General features: G+C 40.7%; 1 pseudogene; it reads left to right on the top strand.

The window, feature by feature from the left end:
* Window positions 1–1,249: 1,249 nt before the first annotated feature.
* Window positions 1,250–2,798, top strand: LOC147733662 (uncharacterized; annotated as a pseudogene).
* The last annotated feature ends 5,019 nt before the right edge of the window (window positions 2,799–7,817 follow it).

Raw genomic sequence — 7,817 nt, 5'->3', positions numbered from 1 at the left:
ATCACATCACATCTCACCGGCTTGTCACTGACAGATCAATGAATGTGGTTGTTCTCTCCACCAGACTTAAAACAAGACACTGGGCCCTCTTCTGATATTGTAAGCGATGAATTGTTCATTTATGTGCACTGATGCGTGCTCCAAAGTTCCTTTCCATTCAGATATCGAAGACAAAGAACAAGGGTCCTATCTCTGATGAACTTCTGCCTATCTGCTTTGCGACACACATCTTTTTAAAAGAAGCAGTCCGGAAGAGCAGAGACCTCAAATTCAGCGAACACTTTCAAATTGACTTTTCACCCACAGCTGTCCGAACAGCCAGAAAGGAATGGATTCACCCGGCACCATCACAGATTTGAACATTGACCGAGAGAAGGACATCATGTACCAACTAACTATCCAAGTTAAAGAATGTGGAGATCGTATGATGGCCTACTGACTGAGACGCAGCAACAGAACCACCCTCCATGTCAAGTTTTCAATAAAAAAGATATGTACAACTGCTATTATTTTCTTTGTTATGTTTGTAGCTTCAGTTGCAGCATTCCACTGGTTAGCAGTGCGATCAGAGAGAGAGAGGAGCTACTAGCAATATTACATTTGTCAAGACCACAGAGCTCCCCATGCCCAAGACACTTCCTGGTAACAAGCAAACTGGGATAAGCACCAGCAGTAGCTATGACACCTCTGTGCCTACCTTGACACCTTCTGTACCCCATGCTGACACTACAGGAAGGGACTTGACACTCAATATCATCTTGACTCCCACTGTGCCAGGTTCCCCAAGACGATCCCGCCAAAATAAAAGAAGTCTTAGATATAGAATGAGTCGCGAGATAGTGCCAGTTAGATATACCCAACGTAAGGAAGAACAGGCTTTGCAAATTCCAGACTGGGTTAGTAATCTCCAAGACACAGTTGTTTACACCTTCGACCAGAACTCTATGCCTGATTTCCACTCCCAGCGCCCTAGTGAGAGTGCAGAGGATAATGAGATTCACAACGTACTGTTAGATAACATGTGGTACAGAGACATGAGGGAGGTTGGAAGAAAGGTCACAAATGAGTCCTTCTTTGTATGTTCTCACATTCCACACGCTGTAGGCGCAGATAAATTGATCTTTCCTAAAGAAGTCCCACCACCCGCATCCAAATGTCTTTTACACTTGTTTCTTTGCCGCATACATGGTCAGATACAGCTCCACTCAGCCAAAGTGGATGATGCATTTGTAAATACCACAGAGTGGGATGACAAGTATGTAACATTTAGGGTGATAACTAATCCATTGGAAATTGAAAGGAGAATGGAGGTTTACCGTGATATGAAAGTACCTGCCGACATAATGCAGGTTTGGGAACGTCACTATAAGAAACTAGGGTACTTCACCTTCCCAACACCCCCATCAAAATGCCACTCACCTGAACATCAGCGATGTAACCATACCCATGACACATGCCCTTGTCAGTGGAGACCAATTTTACACCTGAAGGCCAATATTTATTTTAACAACAAGTGGAATGGCCCACATGACTTAATATGTAAGGCAGCCTCCTTAGGTAGCACAACTGTAGGACAAGAGCACAAACATAATTTAAATGAGGAGAGGGAGTGTGCTGAGATATGGGGTTGGGAGACTAGAAGATACACGTCCAATGAGGGTATACCATATAAACAGAAAAGAGCATACAAGATAAAGTCTCCTCTCCTTTGCTTCCTAGGTAATGGAACGGTTCCTGTGGGTCGGAATACTAATTGCAACAGCACTAGTTTTAATTCGAACCTGAAGTACGGCACATCCATCCTCATGGACATCTATTGGATCTGCGGAGAAAATCTGTATCTGCAGTTGCCTCCCCAATGGCAAGGACTTTGTTCCATCGTGACGATGCATGAATGGCATCTCGTCGTCCCAACAGCGAACATTTCCCACATCCATGCACACCCAATGGCAGGTGATGTCACCCTGCTCCACCACCGAAAAAGAGAAGTCAAAAAGTACTCCTCAGATGATACATTTCATGGGATTCCGGAAGAGATCAACAATGCTGAACTTTACTTTGGGGGAGTTATCCCCATGTTCCAGACCAAAGCCAATGCTCGATGGCTCCAAGTAACGAGATATGAACTGATGCAGCTTGTTAACAACACCCGTGATGGGTTCAACGCTGTGGAAGAAGAACTATGACCTTTGAGACTCATCGTTCTGGAACAACGCTATGTTCTAGACCAGTTAATTGCGATGAATAGTGGTGGATGCGCCAGAATGGGAAAGTCGTCCTGCTGTGTTTTCATTTTGGCCGATAATGCGGATAATGGAACACTTACAAAGGCCATTGAGGACTTGGACAATTTGGGGAGGCAGATGCCTGAGGATGGAAGTGCAAAAGCAGATGTTTTAAGTAATTGGTCCAACTTGGACTGGATGCCTTCATGGCTATCTGCAGTACTAAAATTTATAATGCCTATATTATGTGTGCTTGTAATTGTGTATTGCGGAACACAGATTATGTTGCATTATGTTAGAAGATTAAGGTCTAAGAAAGTTGAGATAAACTACACAGATGTGCACACAGGTATACACAGGGGACAAGGGGAAGATGTAGAGATAGCAGTGTTGAACATAGAGCGTACCATCCCTGACTCTCACTTAGCGCAGGTCCCCTCTGAAAGTCAGTACCAAGCCCCGGTACATAGTGGCCCACCGCTTCTCTCAGGGAGAGACTTGGTACATCCCTATGAGACAATGTGTAAGAGATTAGAGGGACCAGATGAGGATTTAGGAACTACTTCTTCATAAACTCGCCCTGGCCACTTCCCCCATCTCCAGCTAAGTATGCAGTTCGTATGATGTTTAATGATGTTTGATTGGTTCAAAAATGATCCAGAGGGGGGATGAAAGAGGGAGGAAAATGTTACTATATAGTTATCCTAGGACACTCTTATCACTAGCTTAGCATGAACCCTGCGTAGGCCCTGCTGCTTGAGTGTTATGGGCCTCAGTTACGTTGGCCTGAGCACTGCCATTTTCTTTCAGCTTAAACAGAAGCAGAAAGCAGGTCTGACCCAAGCTTTTCCCAGCTCCACTTCTGTGAGGCTCAGCACTCCTGTTTATAGCCCCCACCCCACTGTATGCTAGGCTCACGATTATTAGAGTTCAAGTTCCTTTTTAATCTTGCAACACACCCCGAGCCCCCCCACCTTACAGCTGTAAACAGAGAAAAGGGAAGTTCTCAGCTACTGTAGGCCGTCCGATAAATGAGGATAAATGTGGCAAATCAGTATCACAGACTGGCACATAAACGCATGAATAGAATCCTTCAAAGCAATAATAACACATTTCTAATTAATGACAAACTTCCAGTCAAAATGGCAGGAACTCAGTCTAGGCTGGCGTACGTGCCACACAATTACGAGAAGGGGCCACATTTACACTTATGATGGGAAGGTACCAGGCAGGGGCGTGAGAGGCGATAGAAGGATATGCGGTTCGAGGTGACGTGATATGGCGTGACCATAGGCTTCTCACCCCTGAACAATATAAAAAGGAGGTCAACACGTAAATCGTTGAACGACTCCTCGTCTGCACATGGGTGTCGGACAGGAGTTTTTCCCAGGGGTTACTCGAGAAGCCCTTGTTTCATGTACTTAGGTTCTGCTGCTCTATTGTATATTCTGTTTTATGAAATGCTTTTTCCTTTTTTGCGTTTAAAGTTATATTTCACTATTTGAAATGTTATGTTTTCTCTGACCTTGTTTTATCTGCACTGCATTTAAGGTGTTTAACTTGTACTTTCAGGATCTCACTTGCATACAGTGGTGAGTGTTCCCAATAATATGTGCTTAACCTTTTCAATGCAATCTGCCTTAAAGCTCACAAGTGTACTTAAAGTATAGTCTCTCTCTCTCATAGCAGCTGTAAACTTTATTTTGTAAATTCAAACTGGTCCATGCGACTTTCAAGAGAATGCTAGGAGCAGGACCAAGTACTAAGTGGTTTTTATGATATCATTGAATATTTCTAGAAGCTGTGTCTTCTAATAAAACTTGTACAACTTTCAGAAACAGTCTCCAAGGCTCATATATCAGTTTTTTCCTGTTTTTTAGAGCAAGCGTTCCAGGACTACCCCGGTGCAAATTAAGCTGTCCCATTTCCCTTAGTTCTCTCTCACGGTCTCCCCAGCGCAGCTTCTGAGCTGCTTCGCCAAGCCCCCTGACCACTCCTGCCACAATTAATTTTCCCTCCGACAGTTCAGAAAAAAAATAATTGTGGAGTTTCACTGCTCTTGAATCACAAGCAATGATTGGTGGATTCAGATAGTTGAAAACTAAATGTTAGGGTGCATGGTTGTGTTTTGTGAAAGAAGCAATTTGAATGGTTCAGAAAAAGTCAATTAAAGAAACATTTCATCGGATAAGCTGGTGTATTGAGAGGTCAAACATCCTTGCTTAGTTCATTTGCAACATTGTAGAATAAACTTTTGAACCTGAGAGTTCAGTAAGGAGGGAGTTGCTATTGTAACAGAAAGGGCTGAGGGGGAAGGGTGTTGGTTTGAAAATAGTGAGGGAAGAGTTTTGATTGGTTGAAATAAGGCATATCTGTGTAGAATTAGAGGTTTTCTGTGCCAGTCATGGTTGCAGTGTGTGGAGTGCATACCTTTTGCTCTGCTAAAGAAAAATTGGTGTGTGTGTCTGACATTGTTCTCTATCTCCCAAAGCATTTGTAAAGGTAAGAAATGATTCGTTTAATTTAGATAGAGACTTGTATGCTCTTTGGGGAAGATTTGGAAAGAGATTGTTTTTTTTAATGTTGTTTTGTGTCATGTTTTTAGATAATGTTTGGTTAAAACATTTTACTGCATAGAGAAAGTGTATTTTCGCGCCAGGATACTCTGGTAGTAACAGAGCGCGTTATAAAACAGCTAAATAAATAAATAAAAATATTTTGTGAAATAGTGAAGTTTCAGTAGTTAAATTGAATGCTTGTACATAGGACCTGTTTTGTGTTTCTAAAGTGTTATTTAAAAAACGATTTTGGGGTAAATGAATGGGTTTTATATTTTTGAGAAGGAATTATTAGTGTTTGCCTCATTAAATAAATATATTTGAACCTTTTACAATGATGTCACCTGCATTACCTCAGATTAGGATGCAGATTGAGTTTCTTTCTGGTTGGTTTGTGTCATGTTTTTGGATAATGCTTGGTAAATGTTTTGCAACATAGAGGAATTGCATTATGTAAAATTGAGAAGTTTCTCTAGTGACATGGAATGCTTGTACATAGGACCTGTGTTGTGTTTCTAAAATGTTATTTAAAAAACGATTTGTGGGTAAATGAATGCCTGTTATATTTTTGGGAAGGAATTATTAGTGTTTGCCTCATTAAATCAATATATTTGAACCTTTTAAAATGATGTCACCTGCATTACCTCAGATTAGGATGCAGATTGAGTTTCTTTCTGGCTGGTTTGTGTCATGTTTTTGGATAATGCTTGGTAAATATGTTTTGCAGCATAGAGGAATTGCATTATGTAAAATTGAGAAGTTTCTCTAGTGACATGGAATGCTTGTACATAGGACCGGTGCTGTGTTTCTAAAATGTTATTTGAAAAACTATTTTGGGGTAAATGAATGCCTTTTATATTTTTGAGAAGGAATTATTAGTGTTTGCCTCATTAAATAAATATATTTGAACTTTTTACAATGATGTCACCTGCATTACCTCAGATTAGGATGCAGATTGAGCTTCTTTCTGGTTGGTTTGTGTCATGTTTTTGCATAATGCTTGATATCAACATATGCAAGATAGAGGAATTGTCTTTTGTGAAATAGTGAGGTTTCAGGAGTGAAATTGTATGCTTGTACATAGGACCTGTGCTGTGTTTCTTAAATGTGATGCGAAAAACGATTTTGGGGCAAATGAATAGTTTTTACTTTTTTGAGAAGGAATCAATAGTGTAGATGAGGTGAGGCCTGTCCAGGGGTGTAGATGAGGTGAGGCCTGTTCAGGGGTGCAGAGGAGGTGAGGCCTGTGTTCAAAAGTGTATTGGGAGAGAAGTGTGTCTAGGGGTGCAAAGAAGGTGAGGTCTGTGTCTAAGAATGCAGTGGGGAGAGGCTTCATGAAGTCCAGTCCACTGCATTCTTAGACACAGGCCTCACTACCTCTGCTCCCCTGGACAGGCCTCACCTCATTTGTGCTTTTGGACAGGGCTCACCTCATCTGCACAATCTGCTTCCTAATCTGGGGAAACACAGGTGAAACGTGCATTCATGTACACAGTATTTAAACCTTGTGAATAATGTAAAACCAATTCATGTGCTGTAAAACAATTTTTACATAACATTTTAAAAAGAGAGCACCGGTCATATGTAGAAGCATTTCATTACACTACTGAAACCTCACTTTTAATAAAACAATAACAAAAACAAAAACATGACACAAACCAAGAAAGAAGCTCAATCTGCATACTAATCTGAGGTAATGCAGGTGACATCATTGTGAAAGGTTCAAATATATTTATTAGAAGAGGCAAACACTAATAATTCCTTCTCACCACATCTGCACCCTGTCACCATTAACTATACCCAATACATTGAGGTCTGTCAAAGGGGGCCAAGAGGAGGTAATGCTTGCCCAAGGGTCAGAGGAGGTGAGTCTTGTCTATTGCACTATTGGACACAGGCCTCACCTCCTTTGCACCCCTGGATAGGCCGCACCTCATCTGCTCAATCTGTTTACTAATCTGAGGAAACACAGGTGACATGATTGTGAAATGTGCTGATATATTTTTTTAATCATGCAGATACTATCTAATCAACCTTTTTCTTTGTAATATTCTCTTTTTGAGTTACTCCCTATTACACCTCTTGTTTGTTTTACACCTTCTCTCCCTCTTTTTGACTTTTTTTCTCTCTTCCTGTTACACCCTCTGTGTGACCTACTTCTTGTAACATCCTCTCTCTGATTTAGTTCCTCTTACACCCTCTCTCAAACTTACTCTGTCTCTCCTTTTACAGACTCTCTCTGTTTTAGTCTCTTTTACAACCTTTTCCCTTCTAACACCCTCTCTCGGTCTTACACCCTCTTTCATCCTCTCTCTGTTTTACACCCTGTTACATCCTTTTTCTGACTTACTCCCTTTTTTGACTTACTCCCTCTCCCTATTACATCATTTTTCTGTCTTGCAACATATTATACACTCTCTCTGTCTTAGTCCTTCTCTATGTTTTACTTCCTCTACCTGTTTGTTTGTCTGAGTCTCTCTGTGTCTTTGTGTTACTCCCTCTAGCTTTGTTATTTGCTAATATTGGTCTATAAGGTGTTATTTTTTTCTTTACCACAGATTCAAATCAACATTTCAAAAGAAAGCGAATATGCCGTCAAGGCAAAGGAGAAGGAAAGCTGCCATACGGAAAATAACAAAAACTGCAACTGAATTAAAGGACTCGCCTACAATAAGTACTTCAAAAAACACAAAAAAAGCTCCTGGTAAGACAACTAAGTCTTTTTTTCGGAACATATGTAGAGGAGAAAAAAATGTTAAAGAGAATGTAAATATACCGAAGGAAAGAGCAAATTTGAAAAGGAAGGAGAGGCCCCTCAAAAATGTTAGTACTGGAGCAGGAGAGAAGAGTATGGATAGCAATAGAAGGCAAAATCAATTTAGGGACATTCGTATACGAATGTTTCGCAATAGGGTAGTTTTAAATTTGATAAAAAATGTTAAGAAAGGTAAACAGAGAGCTGCTTTTTACAAAAAAAAAGAAAAGTGTAGAGAAGATTGTTGATCAGGCTTTTGAAGTTAAGAAAAAATTATCT

The sequence above is a fragment of the Lissotriton vulgaris genome, chromosome 2_1 (genome assembly GCF_964263255.1).
Source record: "Lissotriton vulgaris chromosome 2_1, aLisVul1.2, whole genome shotgun sequence".
Taxonomy (NCBI): domain Eukaryota; kingdom Metazoa; phylum Chordata; class Amphibia; order Caudata; family Salamandridae; genus Lissotriton; species Lissotriton vulgaris.
Note: the sequence above shows the minus strand (reverse complement) of the source record. Positions and strands in the feature narration are given on the sequence as shown.